Source organism: Canis lupus, chromosome 20, assembly GCF_003254725.2.
Source record: "Canis lupus dingo isolate Sandy chromosome 20, ASM325472v2, whole genome shotgun sequence".
In the NCBI taxonomy this organism is placed as follows: Eukaryota; Metazoa; Chordata; class Mammalia; order Carnivora; family Canidae; genus Canis; species Canis lupus.
Genome location: NC_064262.1, coordinates 27369652 through 27389959, shown reverse-complemented (window position 1 = coordinate 27389959; position 20308 = coordinate 27369652). Strand labels below are relative to the sequence as shown.

Genomic DNA, 20308 nt, shown 5'->3' with positions numbered 1-20308 from the left:
TCAGTTAAAGACCCCTGGAAAAGTCAAGGAGCTTAATACAAATTGAGGGGATATGCAATATTATCTGGGGACAAAGATACCTCTAGAGTTGCAACCTATCTGCTCCTCCCAGGTGGAAGCCTTTTAGAGAAGGTCTGGGCCAAGGACAAGACAGTGGGACACAAGAGACAACAATGTAGAAATTGAATATTCGAAGCTAAGAGGCAGCTTTAAATTCCATGAGAGCTGCTATCACCAACTCTCATTCAGTGCCTCCACCATCAAAAATTCTATTTAGCTAATAAAATTTATATTGAACAACAACAAAATGACACTAACCAGCGGCCCTGGTCTTTCTCCCAGGGGACTCTCCCTATTTCTCTAAGCGAGGATCACACAGATTATTGCCAAGAGGAATTAAACTCAAAGGTCTCACAAAAGCAGAAATAGAAACCAAATGATGATTAATCTGGATTGTACATTACACTGAAATACAATTTTATTAAGCTAGTTTCCAGAAGGCGTTGCAGTGTAGAAGAGGCACAATCACAGCTCTCCCACATGTTATATGTGATCACGGGCAAGTCGCCTGCTCTTCTGGAGGTCTGGATTTATCACAGGAGAACCAGGGCTATGAGTGCCTTCTCTGTATATACCTACGGCTCACATCACCTGACAGTGGAAAGAGCCTTTCACAAACAAAAGAATTAATGTTTGTTCATTCCTCGTTTTACACTCACGGACTACCTCTCACAAGAGCAGGTGTGATGTACCGTGGGACACCAGCCATGTGCATGTGTGTCACTGTGGATTAGTTTTAACATGGAAAATAATTATGTTCTTTTTGCTTATTGCAGATCTACAGAAGTGGAGACAGAAGGGAGAACAGAGATTTAAGGTAGGGGGATGTTTTAGTCTGTATATTCAATAAAGGAAACTTCGAAGGAGAGGGGAGGTGGGTGAGGGGATGGGTGAAATAGGTGAAGGAGACTGAGAGTACATTCCTCACGATGTGCCCAGAGTAATAGATGGAGTTGTTGAATCACTATCTTATACCTGAAACTAATATAACACTAGGTTCACAATACAGGAATTAAAATTAAAAACTGAATGAAAAAGAAAAAAATGGGTCATAAATGTAACTTATCTTAGTTATTATAAAGTAAAACAGTACCCGAGTATATGAAATAAATAGTGAAGCTGGTCCCATCTCTCATCATCTGTACTTCTCCAGAAGGGACCACTGTTACCGGTCATTCTGCTTCAAGAACTCTTTCTGTTTATCACATGTACATAAATACATGTGTGTATGCTGGTGTTTTCACATTTTCTGCTCAGTCCTGTGGGACATCCCTGTGCTTGGGCACCGTGGTGACATCTCATTTTTTTTCCCAAACTGCAGGGCCAGCTTGCCCTCAGTCAGAACAGTAAGGGGACTGACCAGGCTGAAGGAGGAAGACACATAAAGGCAAGTTCTTCACATTCTGTCAGAGGAACTATGAACAAATAAACATATTAAGCTCTTGCAAGACTCAATAACTTCATCTGTAAAATGGGTAAAAGGACACCACCACCACCCCAGTTGCATTTCTGAGAAGCCCAATGAGTTAATACACATCAAAGTGTCTCACAAACTGTAAAGCAAAACATGACCCTGACTGCTATGGAGCCCTATGTGGGGTGAGAGAGTACGAGCTGATGCTACATAATAAACAGTTACAGTTTATATGCCACATGGTAATGTTTAATGCCAAAGCTCTGGGCAATTCTGTGATGAAAAAGTCATGACAACTTGTTCTATACCAAAGTTGATTGCTTTAGTATTTCAATTTTAGTCAGTTCCATATTGATAGAACTTCAAAGACCTTTGTTCTATTTTTTTTTAGGGTGGTCCTTTGCTCACATAGGCAGAAACCACCAGACTCAGAGGGCTCTTCGTTACTAATCAAGAGCAAAGAGAAAGAGGTCATTTTCCTGCCTGCTTCATGAAGTTAAAACTGAAATGAAGCGGGGGTCTTTTTTTCAGTACCCTTCAGAGAGGTGAGCTGGCAAGGGATCTGTATTGCTTAATCAGTGGTTAATGCCAGCGAGAGGTGGGAAGATAAGAGCCTTAAGGAAAAGTCACCTGTAGGTCAGATTCATAAGAGCCCTCTCTGTACTCTCTCATGCAATACGGAGGCATCCAGCTTCTTCCTAAGACAAGGCAATTCCACCTCCCCTGACAGCTAGAGAGGTTTGACTTTGCCTTCAGAATGGCTTGCAGCCTTGTCTCCAGGGCACTGGCTCATTTGCACATGATGCCAGCCAATGTAGCCTTCAACTTTATTCTTGAATTTGGCGTTAAAAAAAGACCAAGACAGGGGTGCCTGGCTGACTCAGTGAGTAGAGTATGTGACTCTCAATCCCAGGGTCATGAGTTTGAGCCCCATGGCAGGCATAAGATTACTAAAATAATTAGAAAAAAAAAGACCAAATATTCGACAAAGCAGGAAAGACTATCCACTGGAAAAAAGACAGTCTCTTCAATAAATGGTTCTGTGAAAATTGGACAGTCACATGCAGGAGAATGAAACTAGACCATTCTCTTACACCAGACACAAAGATAAACTCAAAATGGATGAAAGATCTCAATGTGAGACAAGATTCCATCAAAATCCTAGAGGAGAACACAGGCAACACCCTTTTTGAACTTGGCCACAGTAGCTTCTTGCAAGATACATCCATGAAGGCAAGAGAAACAAAAGCAAAAATGAATTTTGGGGACTTCATCAAGATAAGAAGCTTTTGCACAGCAAAGGATACAGTCAACAAACTAAAAAGACAACCTACAGAAAGGGAGAAGATATTTGCAAAAGACCTATCAGATAAAGGGCTAGTATCCAAGATCTATAAAGAACTTCTTAAACTCAACAGCAAAGAAACAAACAATCCAATCATGAAATGGGCAAAAGACATGAACAGAAATGTCACCGAGGAAGACATACACATGGTCAACAAGCACATGAGAAAATGCTCCGCATCCCTTGCCATCAGGGAAATACAAATCAAAGCCACCATGAGATACCACCTCACACCAGTGAGAATGGGGACAACTAACAAGGCAGGAAACCACAAATGTTGGAGAGGATGTGGAGAAAGGGAAACCCTCCTGCACTGTTGGTGGGAATGTGAACTGGTGCAGCCACTCTCAAAAACTGTGTGGAGGTTCCTCAAAGAGTTAAAAGTAGACCTGCCCTACGACCCAGCAATTGCACTGCTGGGGATTTAACCCAAAGATACAGATGCAATGAAACGCCGGGACACCTGCACCCCGATGTTTCTAGCAGCAATGTCCATAATAGTCAAACTGTGGAAGGAGCCTCAGTGTCCATTGAAAGATGAATGGATAAAGAAGCTGTGGTTTATGTATACAATGGAGTATTACTCAGCCATTAGAAACCACAAATACCCACCATTTGCTTCAACGTGGATGGACCTGGAGGGTATTATTCTGAGTAAAATAAGTCAATTGGAGAAGGACAAACGTTATATGATCTCATTCATTTGGGAAATATAAAAATTAGTGAAAGGGAATAAAGGGAAAGGAGAGAAAATGAGTGAAAATATCAGCGAGGGTGACAAAGCATGAGAGACACCTAACTCTGGGAAATGAACAACGGGTAGTGGAAAGGGAGGTGGGCAGGGGGTTGGGGTGACTGGGTGATGGGCACTAAGGGAGGTACTTGGCAAGATGAGCACTGAGCATTATGCTATATGTTGGCAAATTGAACTCCAATTAAAAAAAATTTTAAAAAAGACCAAGACACAAAATTAGGGCCTTTGAGCTTTAGGAGGGAAGAAAGGAAGCAGGGTGGCTTCAGTTGCCTAAGTTATTAAGGAGACATGTCCCACATCGCACAGGCCACATGGGTTCCAGTGTCGCAAGAATAGATATTTACTGTCCCTGAGACAGATCCACTGCAAGGCTGCAGCAGCATGGTGTCCACAGACACCCTCCAGCGACTTCAAATGCAGGCCAAACTAAAGGTCAGGTTCAAGTGAGCTTTGGATTGAGCAGAAGGAATTTGGTCATCAGAGAGATTGCCAGTCATGAGGTTAGTTGTCCTTGCAGCTCATTAAGGAAATTTTCAACTTCTTTGATTCTACCCGGGGAGATCAATCTTACCATGGAATAACTCCCTGGCTTTTCATCAAAATACTGCAGATGACCAAAATTGCCCAAGCTAATACTCTAACCCTCCACCCCTTTCTTTCTCCATTCTGCTTTCTTTCTCCAATACTGCTAATGAGTATTTTCTACTTCCTGCCAGTTGCTGACACCTGGAAAATTCTTTAAAAATATATTGGGGCTTCCCATTAGGAAAATATCTCCTATGAGCAAACAGCAGACCTTTCCATTTAGTCAGGAACAAAAATCCAGGCTTCAGACAATTTTGCTAGCAGTAATGATATTCTCCTGCCGCCCGTGGGCCTGGCTCTGGTCCATGCTAAATTTTTTTTTTTAGAACAGGAAAGTTTCCCTTAACTGAAGAACTCTACTCTTATCACAAATTTCAAGACATTTCTCTGCTTTAATTCTCAGGTGTGCTATTTGTTCTGTTGGCTCAGGAGCAACTTTCAAACCCATTGTTCAAGTGTCCTCAGAATGAAGAAGACAAACCATCCCATCAACAGAACAATAATTTCCACTTAGGGGGAAAAATACATCTTGCCAATTCAGTTCATATTTTCCCAAACACATTTGTAAAACTCTTTGCCCTGAATAATCTGCGAGGCATAGAGTATAAAGTAGAAACCCCCACATGGAATGACGAACGAGGCAGATGCAAAACAGCTCACAATAAAAGCAAACACAAAAATAAAACAGCGTGCGTCAGGTGCCGTGTCAATCACAAGAGAATGTTTTTCACATTTAATCATCAAAGAAAGATTAAAGGCTGGGTATTTAAGGCATGAGAAAGAGGGGGTCCGTTAACAATTTAAGGAAGGTAAGAAAGCAGTGTGGTGGGTTTGGGGAAAAAGAAATTTGGAGTCATACTTGAGGCCAAGTACCATTTCTTCTGTGAATTAGTTGGGTCTCGGGGGGTCCCCTGACTAGTTTCTTAGCCTCATTTCCACCCTGGATAGATGGGGATGATGAGGCAACAGCTCTCCATCCCCCCTGCTGGGAACTCATGAGACTCAAAGGAGATATTGGATGTGAGTTTACTGCACGGTGCTATATGAATATCTGAATTTCTAAAAAGAGGTCACTTGAAAGAACAGAGGTGGAGAATCAGTGGATGGGTCTGTGGCTTGTGAGAGCTGGGACTGACCTGCCCCTTCAATCCCCCTCCCACGTCCCTCATCCCAGTTCGGGTGACCAGCTTACCAGACCTTTCCAGTAGGGTGCAAGGGAGACTTCGGGGCATGCCACTCAGATGCAGAGCTAGCCAAGGCCCTGGAATTTCCCTCTGGTTCAGGATGAGAGCTGCGTTCATTGTTTTTATGGAAAACCCAGATGTGTTTGAACTTGAAACAATGTTAATGGAATTAGCAAGAGATGGGGGTAAGGGCAGTTGGAGTGTCCGTGAGGTGAGATTCATGGTTTTGAGATTCTCTGGGACTTTAACTGGGGCCTTGAGGGAGGAAAGTAGTAAACTGAAATGAGTTTGTTGCAACTGAGACTGTATACTCCGTTCTAATCGCCTTGGGGCTTCAGGAGAAAGTAGAGAAGAAGAAAAGAAAGAGGAAAAAGCACAGAGAAAAGAAAAGAGAAAAAGAAGAGGAGTTGCCCCAGGAGAAGCAAGTGTGCACGTGGACCGGCACACCAAGGGAGGGTCGCTGCCCTCCTTCCACAGTCCACCTGTGTCACACACTCGGGTTTCCTGCCTCCCCATGGCCACAGCTGATTGATCAACTCGAGGGACTCATGAACCTAAATGCATGGACACCTATACCTTCTATCTGTCTTCACCTCCAGGAGCCAAGGCCATTCCTGAGGAGGATGCTACCACAGTGTGGGCCAGGAAATGAAGTTCTGGGTTTGAGGTCTCGAGGTGAAATTTAAGGATTTGTCCAGTCCTAAATGCCCAGGGGACATCAGATTCATGTGATCATGACCTGAGCCGAAACCAAGAGTTAGTCGCTTAACTGACTGAACCACACGGGTGCCCCTGAATCTGATTACATTCTCGCATCTACACTTTTCATTAACATTATCTGATGAGTATTCTAGTTTACTCTAGTTTTTTATTTTACCTCCCTACTCTCCTTCCAGGTTACCACTGTTAAAACGTGTCACATTTTCTTCCACACATCTCTATGCTTATACATAATATGCTAATACACACACACATTCTTGGCGATTGCTTCTTTCACATGTATCTCTGTATATTGCCTTATTTCCACATTATACATCATGGCAATTCTCCAGGTCCCTAGGTGTTGACATAACTCATAGTTGCATAATGTCTCATGGTGTATTAATTAGGGTTCTCCGAAGAAACAGAACCAACAGGGTGGGGGAAGAACAGATTTTAACCAATTGGTTGATAGGACTGTGGAGGCTTAGTCAGTGCAAAATCTGCAGAGTAGGCTGGCAGGCTGGCGACCCAGGGAAGGTTTGGAGTCCAAATCCAAAGGTAGTCTGCTGGAAGAACTCTCTCTTGCCTTGAGCCGTTAGTCTTTGGAATATCAAGGAGGAGGGTCACCCACATTACAGACTGTAATCTGCTTCACTCAAAGTCCACCTATTTGGATGCAAACCTCATCCAAAAACACCTTCACAGAAACATCCAGAAGAATGTTTGACCAAACATCTACGCACTGTGGTCCAGCCAAGCTGACACATAGATTTAACCATCACACATGGCATAGATGCAGCCCAATTCACTCACCGCCCAATTCATTTCTCCGGTGATGGGCTTTCTGTATTCACTGTGCCTCTATGAACAATGCTCATGTATCAAAAGCCTTCATTTCTAGGAGATAGAATCCCAGAAGATGATTGGGTCCCAGGGTCTGCTTACTTGTCATTTTAACAGATGCTGTCACATGACTTCTGAAATGAGTTTTTAGGGTTTAAACCAAACGCGTAGGGGTGATTCTAGAACAGCCAGGTCAGCTCTGGTCAGTGAAAGCCCCCAAATTAAACATTTTCTTCTTATACCAACATGGAAATGTTTACAAGAAACTCTCTCCAGGGCTGAGACCTTAGAAGCCTTTCTCATCCAAGCGTGTAGGGGTAACAGAGGTTGGCCTATCTGGTAACTTCACGTTACCCACAGGCACGGCAAGCGGTGCTCTGGGAAGAAGGTAAGGATGCTTGGCTACCTCACAAAGACACCCCTTACCCCCTCCCCCGTCAAGGATGATGCAAATTCTTTCATTTGACTTCACTGTTACCTTTGTGACTGCTGAATAAGGTTTTGAGGTGTTAATTTTTCCCCCTGTCCCATTCTGCACTATTCTTTCCCTTCCCTTTATTTAAGCAAGGAGTTTACAGGAACGAGATGCCAAAGAAGACAGTGGAAGGGGCCTGGGAGGTTTCTTGTCCTATACAGAATTTGGGAAATTTCCTCAGTGCCAGGAGGAAGCAAGATTTCCAAGAGGAGACAGAGTGGAAGAACATGCAGGGGAAGAGGCTAGATCAAGTGTTATTCCTAAGCTAGGGGCAGAAGGGAAAAGCCTGCAGATTCTGGAGCCATTTAACTATCTGGCAGAGAAGGGAAGACTTCAAGGAACAGGGGCTGAACATCAGGGTATAGCAGGTTGGCCCTTGTGCTGTTTCCCTAAAGATTCCCCTTTCTAAGCATATTACCCCCTACCCAACCTCAGCTCAGGACAAGCCCCCAGAACTATGGTACAGCCCTGGGTTAAAACCCCAGTCGGAACTGACATTAATCATCTAGCCCCAGAATGGGAGACTTGGAGTAGCAATCATGTTGATTTATGCAAGATTTCTTGACACCAGCACTATTGATAGTTGTGATTTTTTTTTTTTTCCTGTGGTGTCTGTCCCTTGCATTGTAGGATGTTTAGCAGCATTCTTGGCCTCTACCCACTAAATACCAGTAGCATCCCTTCCCTGCCCCCAGTTCTGATAACCAAATGTCACACATTGCCAAATGGTCCCTGGAGGTGGGGCAGATGGTACCTGACTGAAAACCAGTGATTTAAGCAAAAGTAAAGGAAGGCTGCTACTTTTGAGATTATGAGTAGGGATTCTTTATAGACCTTGACATTGATCTATTACTCGTGTAAGAGAGGCCACCTAGACATGGTCCTTCTCCCAGATTTGCCTCCCTGACAATATTTTGCTGGGGAAAATTATTTTTTTTTAAATTATTTATTTATTTATGATAGTCACAGAGAGAGAAAGAGAGAGAGAGGCAGAGACATAGGCAGAGGGAGAAGCAGGCTCCCATGCACCGGAAGCCCGATGTGGGATTCGATCCCGGGTCTCTAGGATCGCGCCCTGGGCCAAAGGCAGGTGCCAAACCGCTGCGCCACCCAGGGATCCCGGAAAATTATTAAACATTACTCTCCATTCTCTGAGCCACTTGTCAACAAGCAGATGACATCCAGCAATGGAAGGACATGTATCTTAATTATAGCTGTGGTGGTTAATGGGTTAGTGAGCATTTGGGGTGCCCTAAGCCCTTACTGACCTTTCCCAAGCTGGGGCCTGTCAGTTCCATGGCTGTGCCAGACTACAGTGAATGCCAGTTCTGGAAACTCTGGCTGCCCTCCCGGGCCTTTTAGTTCCACACTAATAAGTCTGATTTAGGCTTTGCATTACAGAGCAGCAACCAAGTGGTATTGCCAGCAAGGGCAAAGAGCTGATGTCCGTGGTCTTTTCTGAGCAAGCAAATGAACGTGATATTTTCTCCGCCTCCTCTCTTCTCACTGAGATGATTCTTGGAGATAATCCACTTGGTTATCCATGGATGTGAACATAATTTGGAAGCAGCAGTCATGCCAGATGGCCAGCTCAAGCTGGGAGCCCTGAGTTGATTCCTGAGCCAAATTTCTCATTCCCTGGAGGAGCAGAGTGGAGGGTGTGTATGGCTGGGGAAGGCCAAGCTTTTCATTTCTGGAAAAGAAGTGAAGACAGGGAGAAGCCGGCATGAATGGCCACTGTCCTTGCCAAATATGCATGGTATGACTTAGGTGAATGACTGAGAAAACTTTCTGAGCACCAGTGTGGACAGATCCTGCAACAGGATGCCCCGGGCAGCTGTGAAACACCCTTTCCTGGAGGTCAGGGCCACCTGGGTGGTTCTGACTCTCCTGCTTACCTCAGCCAGCCCAGACAACCGGAGTGACCTCTCAAGGTGTGTCTCCCAGCTCACAGAGTCCTAGATCTGTGTGGGCTCTGGGGGTGGGTAACGTGAGTACATGGGGCGTGGGCATGGGGCCAGTAACATAGAGCTCCGACATGTTGGTAGCTGCAATGGGGAGACGAGGAACTCCAGAGAAACTTCTAGATTTGAATGTGAATCAGAGCCCACTGCTAGAACAGGCCTATACAGAAAAGGAAGAAGTAGAGAGAGAGAGAATGGGAAGCCAAGGGAACTAGAGTGGATGGGAGGGTCTTTAGAAAGTGACACATATAGACAAAGGACAAATGAAAGGCCACCAAGACTATTATGGTGACACTTTGATTTAATAGAATGGAAAGGAAGAAAAGTAGGCTTCAAGATCATGAAATAGGCCTATTTCATCATCTCAATTTTTATAATATTTCTTTTTTATTGCTAACTCATTACTGAAATACATCAGATTTTCATCTTTTGTCTTACAAATGAGGTCCAGGAGCAAAAATCACCTGGGCTTTGGTCTTGGAAGTCATGGTTCTGTCACTTTGTATAGGACTTTGGGCAATTTTTGTTTCTCTCTGAGCCTCAGCTTTCTGGTATTTAAAATAACTATACATACGACCTGACTCCTGAAGTGTTATGAAAGTCAAATAAATGTACAAGCTAGTAACCTCTACACAAAATGGTAATTATACTCATTTACAACACAACACGGTCTCATCCAATCCATTCTTCATTCAGCTTTCAACATGGAGACTTGAAAATTTAACCTGATTATGGGGCTCTCATGTCGAAATCCTCCATGGTTCTCCATCATTTTCCAGAAAATGTTCAAACCTTTACAGCTTAGCCCACACAGCCTCGCTAGTCTGGCTTCTGTGTATCCTGGCCTCGTCTGCCACCTAAGACTGCACACAACAGGGTAGCAATCCTAATTCATCTGCATTGCATTCTCCAACGCATTTAACACTTGGTGCCTCCCTCCTTGCCATCAGAGAGGGTCAGCATAGGGGGCCTCCTAATGCTCATGATGGCAGGGAACCCTGGTTTAGGGCTGCAAACTCAAGTGCATGCAGGACCAGGTGGGGAAGGTCAGCAGTGAGTGGGCCAACGGGGACTACAGGTGAATAGGGCAATCACTACTTAGCTAATTCTCTTGCCTTGCACAAACAGGGTGGTAATGTGGGGAATTCCAGAGAATTCCCTCCAAGCCAGGTTATTATATGAATGCTCCTAAGTTTTAAATATTAACAAGGTATTAAAAATTTTTTTAAGCCAAACATCCAAAGAGAATATATCACAGGGCTGACATGACCATGAGCTACCATTTTCAACCCCTGGCCTTATCCTTCACACATGTTGAAATAAACACAAAACTGAACTTCTAAAAATAACAAGAAATGTTTATAGCTACCCCAATGTTTCTTAAATCATTTAGTCCTTCAAAATGCTATGCAAGCAACATCTCTTTTTTTTTTTTTGTATATTTTTTATTGGAGTTTGATTTGCCAACATATAGTATAACACCCAGTGGTCATCCCATCAAGTGCCCACCTCAGTACCTGTCACCCAGTCACCTCATCCCCCCGTCCATGTTTCCTTCCACTACCCCTTGTTCGTTTCCCAGAGTTAGGGGTCTTTCATGTTTTGTCACCCTCTCTGATTTTAACCACTCATTTTTCTCTCCTGTTCCCTGTAATCCCTTTCACTATTTTTTATATTCCCCATATGAGTGAAACCATATGTTTGTCCTTCTCCGATTTACTTACTTCACCAGGATAATACCCTCCAGTTCCATCCACGTCAAAGCAAACGGTGGGTATTTGTCGTTTCTAATGGCTGAGTAATATTCCATTGTATACATAGACCACAGCTTCTTTATCTATTCATCTTTCGATGGACACTGAAGCTCCTTCCACAGTTTGGCCACTGTGGATATTACTGCTATAAATATTGGGGTGCAGGTGTCTCGGCTTTTCACTACAAGCAACATCTCTTATGAGAAGCATGTCTAAACATGCCCTCCTCTTCCCACTCTCCCATTATTCCATCCCCTCTATCACTTCCATAGTGCAAGTTATCATCAAAGTTGATCATATCATGATCCATAATGGCTGCTGAAACTCTAGCCATCATATCTGCATTCTAGGCAACAGGGTAGGAGAAGGAGGTGAAATGCAAAAAGGCCTCCTCTTAGATAAGGCTTCTGAAAGTTCTTTGAGAGGAACTGACTTAACTAAAAACTTCACTTGCTTTACTTACATCTCATTGTTCAATCCTAGCTTGAATGAGTTAGGGAGATATAATCATACCACCAATTAGAATAAAATCAGAGTTCTATTGTAGAAGGTGGAAAAAAGTTTATTAAATGGGTTATTAGCACTCTTCCATGCTTACAGTCTTGTTCTCCAGCTTTTACTATTGTTCATAGAACTCATTCTCCAAACAACCATTGTTTCTAATTTGGATTATAGGTACTTTCCAATTTCAACACCTTTAATGGCTTACTTTATCCTTTGAAGAAGACCATAGCCATTTAAGGCTAAAATGCCTATGTGACTTGGCACCACTGCTTTCCTCTCTCCCACCCCCCTAGTCTCATCTTCTACCTTCTTGTTCTCTGTTCACCCTGCACTGACATTTTTTCAGTTCCTTGAATGAGTCTGGTGCTTTCCCAGCTTTGTGTATATTGTTCCCCATTCTTGAACTCTCCTTCCCCAACTGACTGATGCCTCTAAGCATCAGGTGAAATGCCACATCCACAGGGAGGCATCCTCATTACCTCAGGCGGAACACTTCCCCATCTCCCTTCTTCTTGGGCTATATGCTCACTTATGACTTCTCCAAAGTCGGGGACACCATGTTGATGTGTGTAGCCACCAATGATGACCAATATTCCCTGCTAGACCCTCTGTTGTAAGGACAAGGGGACATGTTGGACCTATTTCCTTCTGTACATGTGCTGATAGATTAAGGATATTCAGTAAATATCTGTTGCCTGAGTCTTTATTATAAGTCAAAGTGTTTGTTTGGCCCTTCAGGACTTAATTAGGTAAAGGGTATGTGAGACTCAGCCCAATATTTACAAGCCATCCTCTCTCTCCAAACCCATCACACAAAGTTACGAATATAGGATTAAATCAGATCCTGCACAATTAGCCATTCATCAACACCTAAGAGCACCTTCCCCTTCCTCCTTATACAGAATAGCTTTTCTCATCCTTCCTAGTAGGCTGGGTGATGGATACCAAGTGGCTGCTCACACATCCCGAATTCAGTTAAATGTATCAATCAAATCTCAATAAATAAGCATTGCAAGGAGAGGATGCCCCCCCCCCCGATTTTTCTATTTGCTTCAATCTAAAACAAAAACTGAACATAAGAAAATAAAACAAAACACAACTTCATGAGACCATTTTCCTTTAAGCCTCTGCCTCAAAGCTGAGAGAGAGAGAGAGAGAGAAAAAACAAAAACAAAAACAAAAACAAAACACCAAAAAACCAGGCAGGGAACTCTCACGGAATATAGCATGCATCCTTATCTGAGGACACAAATTGAACATGAGTGGGGAACACATAAACCAAAAAGCTGGCAACATCTACAGCTGGGGCAGGGAGAGACCTAGCCATTATTGATACTTCTGCTTTTTTAGATGTGTGTGATCCATTCCGTGCTGGACCTAACGTGCGCAGAGGAAAAAGAATGTTAAAATTCTTATACCAGCCAGAGGCTGACATTGGTTTTCTGCTCCAATTAATGCAGGACCTTGAGAGTTTAGGGTGACACTCTGTCCTCATGAACTTTGGCAAAATGGCAGAAGATGGGAGGCCCAGATGCCTTGACCCAACAGCAGATGTCAACACTAGGATGGTCCAAATGAGTGCAAGTTTATGCCTTTCCTTCTCCATGGGAGACCTCAGGAGATAGTATCTCACAGCCTTACACCAGATGCTAAACAGATTATATCCAGATGCTCTATAAACATGTGTCAGCAGTTGAAAAGACCTATCCTAATTGGGACAAAATTACTTTTTCCAATGCTGTAGGTAAAATGCACAAGTAAAAATATAACTGTGGTTGTTTAAATACACCCTAAGGTGCTTTATTTTTCTTTAGCACAGAGAAAGTCCAGCTTGAGCAAATGCATGTGCTTGCAAGAAGTCTATTCGAGGGAAAACAGTGGAGAAAGAAATTAGGCAGCCTCCCCAGCAGCCTGTACCTACAGATGGTATTGCTCATTGCTTTAAGATTCCATCACCTGATTTGAAGACAGTGCAAATTTTATTCAATCATCTTTCCTTCTTGCTGATTGAGGAACTCTTAATGTTAGCAAGCATACTTATTTCATACTAAAGAATCCCCAGAGTGGTTTCGTGTGCATCCAGGGCATAATTTGTGCTTTTCCACAAATGCCTCAACCTCTATTTGTTCTGAGCCTATGTAGCACACGGAACAGTGGGCAGTGGGGTTCGGGGGGACTGCAGGAAACTGTGTCGTAGACAGCTGTGAGCTTTTAAAAAATGCAGTGTAGGAGCAGAGACAGACAAGTAAACAGGAAATGATAACACATGTGGAAATGCTATGACAGAGTAAGATTAAGATGCTACAGGAGCAGAGAAGGGGTTCACTAAATTCAGATAGGGATGTCTGAGCCAGCCTACAGGAGGAAGAGGTAGAGTGTGAAGGAGCCAGGTAAGCAGAGGGGAGAGAATGGGGTACTTCAGGCAAAGGAAATCTGGATGCCATGCACTGGGTCGATGGCTGTTATTTACATGAATTTCGATTAGGAGACAAGTTACTAAAAACGGTGTCCAAATGGAATGGGCTTCCCCAGAAAGCATGAAGTTCCATTTATTAGAAGTGTGCAAAGACTGCATTAACATTTTGGGGAATTATAAAAATAAATTTCTCACCCAAAACAAAAGAAACAAAAGTGAAAGTAAACAAGTGGGATCAAACTAAAAAAGAAACCATCAACCAAATGAAAAGACAGCCTATTGAACGGGAGAAAATCATTGCAAATCGTATCTGATAAGGGGCTAATATCCAAAACATACAAAGAATTCACACAACTCAACAGCAGAAAAACTGATTTAAAAATGGGCAGAGGATTTTTTCTAAATAAGACGTACAGATGGCTCACCGGTACATGAAAAGGTGCTCAACATCAGTAATCAGGGAAATGCAAAGCAAAACCACAATGAGATATCACCCCACGGCAGTCAGAAGGACTAGTATCAAAAAGACAGTAAGTGTTGGCAGGGGTGTGGAGAAAAGAGAACCTTTGGGCATGGTTGGAAGGAATGTAATTTGGTGAAGCCACGATGACGAACAGTACTGAGTTTCCTCAAAAAAATTAAAAATAAAACTATCATATAATCCAACAATTCCACTTCTGGGTATTTATCCAAGGAAAACAAAAATACTAAGCCAAAAAGATATATACACCCCAATGTTCACTGCAGTATTATTTACTACAGCCAAGCTATGGAAATAACCAAAAGCTCCTTCCTTCTTCCTTCCTTCCTTCCTTCCTTCCTTCCTTCCTTCCTTCCTTCCTTCCTTCCTTCCTTTCTTCCTTCCTTCCTTCCTTCATTCCTTTTTCTTCCTTCTTTCTTCCTTCTTTCTTCCTTCCTTTTTCCTTTCTTTCTTTCTTTCTTTCTTTCTTTCTTTCTTTCTTTCTTTCTTTCTTTTCTTCTTTCTCTCTTTCTTTCTCTCTTTCTTTTCTTTTCTTTTCTTTCTTTTCTTTTCTTTTCTTTTCTTTTCTTTTCTTTTCTTTTCTTTTCTTTTCTTTTCTTTCTTTCTAGATTCTATTTATTCCTGAGAGACACACAGAGAGGCAGAGACACAGGCAGAGGGAGAAGCAGGCTCCCTGCAGGGAGCCTGACATGGGACTCGATCCCAGGACCCCTGGATCATGACCTGAGCCAAAGGCAGGCACTCAACCACTGAGCCACCCAGGCACCCCTAGACTTTTTGTTTATTTATATGAGAGTGAGGGAGAGCGAGCATGAGGAGCAGATGGAGAGGGTGAATCTCAAGCAGACTCCCCCAGTGAGTGCAGAGCCCATCGCAGAGCTTGATCTCACAACTTGGAGATCATGGTCAGAACTGAAACCGAGAGTCAGACACAGCTGAGTCATTCAGGGACCCTCAAAATGGTAAATTTTATGTTATGTATATCTTACTACGATTTTAAAAAAACCCACAAATCCCCAGCTGATTTCAAAGCAGTCCACAAAGCAGTTTTGGAGAACCACTAGACTCGTTTATCATACAGCTTTAAGAGTTTGAAAGGCTTAAAGAAGCCAAAGCGTTTGCATGGTATTAAGTTAAAACAGACCATAGGGCCTCCCTTTGGAATATAGGAACTTGTGAGTGCAAATGAACTCCAAGTCTTTTTGGTATCTGTCTGAGCCAATAAAGGGCCTCTCTCTGATGAAAGCTGTGAGGTGTAAGGTCTTTCTCCCAGGAGGGTGGCAAACTGGGGGTATTTCAGCTCCTGTAGCCCACTTCTCTGATCCACTTGCAGGGAACTTCATTTCTCAGTGTCAGAGAGAACAACAACCCCCACCCGTATCTCTGGACTTGCATCAATCTCCAGAAGGTGGGAAAGGAAGAAGGGGACTGCAGTCTGGATCTACACATGGGTTCTCTAAATAGTGAGACAAAGGCTTGGGTGCAGGTAGGTCTTCTTTGGGAAGTGATCCCAGGGAGGAGTGAGGGGTGGAGGGATCAACAAGAAAGTAGTGAAAATCTATTCTAAGAATAATTTAGTTGGAAAGCTCTATGAACAATAATAATAATAAAAAAAAAATCCCACAGGACGTTTTGAGAAATCTTATGACCCAGAAGCCAGAATTGTCCACCTAGGAATTGAAAAGGGGAATTGACACTTCCACTCAATTCCTCAATGTCAAGAATGGCCTGATGGATGTTAACTTCTCTCATTATACGCTTTGTGTGGAGGGGGTGAAAAGTCAGAGAAGAGTCAGGGCAGAAAGCAAGAGGCAAGTGGCTTTGGGCCAAGCCCAGAGGGAGGTGTTATCTGGCCAAGTCAGCCGTGGAGCTGTTTAAAGCCCTGTGGTCTCACTGGCAGAGCAGCAGGTGCCTTAAGAGGCTGGGCTGGGTGGGTGTGAAGTTGTGTACTAGGGTCCAGGTGTTAAATGATCCTGCAGTTCTAACCAAGTTTGCAATTCCTGCACAGATCCACAATCTCAGAAGGACCGCAGAAGGGCTGCCTACAGAGCAGCACGTTAATCCACAGCCTTGTCTACGCTCAGAGGATAATGGCAAGGGGTCGACTAAGAAAAGAGGTGATACTGCTCCCAGTTGTTTGATTTATAAGTTGGAACCCCTGTAAATCACAACAAATTAAAAAAAATTCACCAATGTTACCCTGAGTAGGTAAAAAATTTCCACTAGTTTCTGAAATCAGAAGCCCCATTTCCCTACTGGGGAGGAAGGAGCTGTGAACTGAAGCTCAGCGGTTCTCAGAGCGTGGCTCAAACTCGCATCATCATCATCACCTGGCAACTCGTCAGGAATTCAGATTCTTTGGCCCACCCCAGATTTCCTGGATCAGAAACTCTGGGGTAGGGCTCAGCAATGTGTTTTAAGACTTCCAGGTGATTCTGATGCATGCTCAGTTTAAGAAGCGCTGCCTGAGAACACTTAATCAGTCACACGTTCCCAGCCAGGTTTTCAGAAACTCCCGGTAGAGCACGAGGCACGACATCTTGACTTGGTTTTCACTTAATACCAACAAATGCTGAATATGCCTGCATTGTTTTTTTTTAGGGCTGCTGTCACAAGTTACTGCAAACCTATGAGCCCTGAGTAATGTATAGAATTGTCGAATCACTATGTTGTACACCTGAAACTAATGTTGACACTGTATGTTAACTATACTGGAATTAAAATTTTAAAAAGACACCCCCCCCAGCCCCCAAAACAAAACAAAACCCAAACCAAATTACCACAAACCTCATGGCTTAAAACAACAGAAATTTTTTTCTCTCATGTTCTGGAGACCAGATGTCCAAAAGGAAGGTGTTGGCAGGGCCACGCTCCCTCCAAAGGCTCTCCAGCAGAATCCTTCCTGGCCTCTTCCAGCTTCTAGTAGCTCTTGGCATCCCTTGGCTCGAGGTCACTGTGGAAGTCTCCACCTCGCTTTCACAGTGTCCTCTGCATGTCTCCTCACGTGCCCCCCTCTTTCCTTCCTCTTATATGAACAACAGTCATTGGCTATAGGGCCAGCCTTACATCTTGGGAGACCTCATCTGGAAATCCCTAACTTAATTACAGAGCAAAGACCCTCTGTTATGGTCACATTCACAGGTCCTGGGGCTGAGACTTGGATTTACCTTTGGGAGGTTAAAGTTCAGCCATCCACAGTGTCCAGCATAACTATAATCCAAATCTTCCTAAAACTCCCCAGTTTTGTTTTGTTTTGTTTTCACAGATAAACATAATCTAGTCATTTAGTCACCTTTTCCCCCTCCTTGGGCTATAAGGAATCACAGAAACCTGGGGTGTTAACTCTCCAGCATGAAGAACAAGAATTATCACCCCACAGTGATGCTCCCAAGTACAATGACTCCATGACCCTGGCTGCTCAGATGGGCCTGTCTCCCTCCTTCACCCCATGTGTCTAAGAAGCATAATAATTAATCACATCCAAATGCCTGGTTGCTCAAAGATGATACTTGTCCCATGAAGCTGAAGGATGCAATGACTACTTCACTCACTGCCCCAGAAGCCAGCAACCTGTGCCCCAAAGCTAGCACCTGCTATGTGCTGACCTTGTGTCCCAGGGGCCATTGCTGCTCCTAGCGCCAATGCTCTGCTCTCTGATTATAGCAGTGGGGAAAATAGGGCTTCTTCTCTGCCACCTTACCCCAAAGGTGGCAATATGCTCTCTCAACTTATGCACAAGCCCAAACCTGTCCCAGGCTCTCCAAATAAGTCAGTTCTTCATCTGAGCGGTGAAGGGGCCACCTTGCTACATAACTTCAGGGGTACCATACATATTTTATTCCTGGAGAATCCTGATGTTGTGGGCCATGCCTGCCCACTTCTGACATGGACAGAGAGTGCATCCATGCTTGGGATCTCTCCATTCCTCAAATCTTGGCCTAACTGACATCTATCTTTACTATAAAGGAAATCCTCCTTTCTCCCAAAGTGACTTATGGCCAAGTCAATTGGCAATGGGAATTCCATTGCCTTGAGGGGAAGCGCCACCCTGGCCTCACTCTCAGGGATATAGTCTAACCCCATTGCTCAGGAAGACAAATTCCAAAAGCTCTGACATTCTAACAGGTCCCAAACTAAATATGAGTTTCAATAATTATTGAAAGACTTGTAGGCATTAGACATCGCGGTGTTGGAAATCAAAACAGTTTTTTTAAAGGATTTTATTTATTTATTCATGAGAGATAGAGAGAGAGAGAGAGAGAGAGAGAGAGGCAGAGACTTAGGCAGAGGGAGAAGCAGGCTCCATGCAGGGAGCCCGATGTGGGACTCGATCCCGAGACTCCAGGATCCCGCCCTGCGCTGAAGGTGGCGCTAAACTGCTGAGCCACCGGGGCTGCCCCAAAAACAGTTTTTAAGAAAGGAAACTTTCTCATGTACTTGCCAAATGTCAATCAAAAGGTGCTGTCTGAAATGGCATAAATATGAACTGGCCTCCAGCACTGGCCAACTCTGTGTGTCTTTTTAAGTTTTTATTTAAATTTCAGTTAGTTAACGTACAGTGTAATTTTAGCTTCATGTGCACAATATAGTGATTCCATGCTTCCATACAATGACCGGTGCTCATCATGACAAGTGCACTCCTTAATCCCCTTCACCAATGTTATCCATCCCCCCATGCACCTCCCCTCTGCTAACCATCGGGCTGTTCTCTACAGTTAAGAGTCTATTTCTTGGTTTTCCTCTCTCTTTTGTTCCCCTTTGCTCATTTGTTTTGTGTTTCTTCAATTCCACATATGAATGAAATCCTATGTTGTCTTTCTCCGACTGACTTATTTTGCTTAGCATAATACACTAGCTCCATCTGTGTTGTGGCAAATGCAAGATTTCATTCTTTTTTGTGGCTGAGTAACATCCCATGGTATATAAATATATAAATATACACCACCTCTTCCTCATCCATTTATCATTCAATGGGCACTAGGGCTGTTTCTATAATTTGGCTATTGTAAATAATGCTGCTATAAACATTGGAGTGTGTGTATCCCTTTGAATAATATTTTTGTATTATTTAGGTAAATACCTAGTAGTGCCATTGCTGGATCATGAGGTAGTTCTATTTTTAACTTTTTGAAGAAACTTCATACTGTTTTCCAGAGTGACTGCACCAGTTTGCATTCCCATCAACCAACACTGGCCAACATTGCATCTCCCCGAGGCTCACAAATGGGATGCCATATGGATTAGATCCAAAGGCTAGATTACTTGGTAATCATTATTTCCTCAATCATTTTGGTTGGAAGAGACTGAGTGTAAACTACGTGGTGTTCCACTGGGAAAATAAACAGGGGCCTGCCCACCTGCAGTTCAACGAGCATATCTGAAGGAACCCTCTCTTCTCCTCCTACACCTCCTGTACATCCCCCAACAGAGCCATCCGCCAGGCTGGGAAGCTGGGTGATGATTTTCACCTGAAAACAAAGAAGTTTGATAGGAGTGAGGACAGAAAGGAGAAGTAACCAGAGCCAACCAGCTGACCCATTGCATTTCTTTCCTCGGCTCAGCCTACTTGGGCTTCATTTGTACCCTTTCTCCTCTTAGTAAATGCGAATATCTCTTTGCCTCTCATGTTTTGTGCCTTTTTTTTTTCGAACTGGGACATAGAGAAAGCAAAAATGTGCCCAAGGGCACACAGTCAGCAAAGGACAGATCCACGATGGAGAATGTGAATCTGTGTGTAGTTCCCATTTAAGGGATCCTAGGTTCCCAGAAGGCCACAGCTACTGAAAGAAACATCCCAATAGCAGGAAAACTATCTTCCAGTTGGTTC

General features: G+C 43.5%; 1 long non-coding RNA gene across 1 annotated transcript; it reads left to right on the top strand.

The window, feature by feature from the left end:
• Positions 1-8631: 8631 nt before the first annotated feature.
• Positions 8632-20081, top strand: LOC112666107 (uncharacterized). The gene is made up of 4 exons (XR_004807626.2): positions 8632-9296; positions 15815-15967; positions 16490-16598; positions 19636-20081. It is a non-coding gene; the product is annotated as an uncharacterized LOC112666107 (long non-coding RNA).
• The last annotated feature ends 227 nt before the right edge of the window (positions 20082-20308 follow it).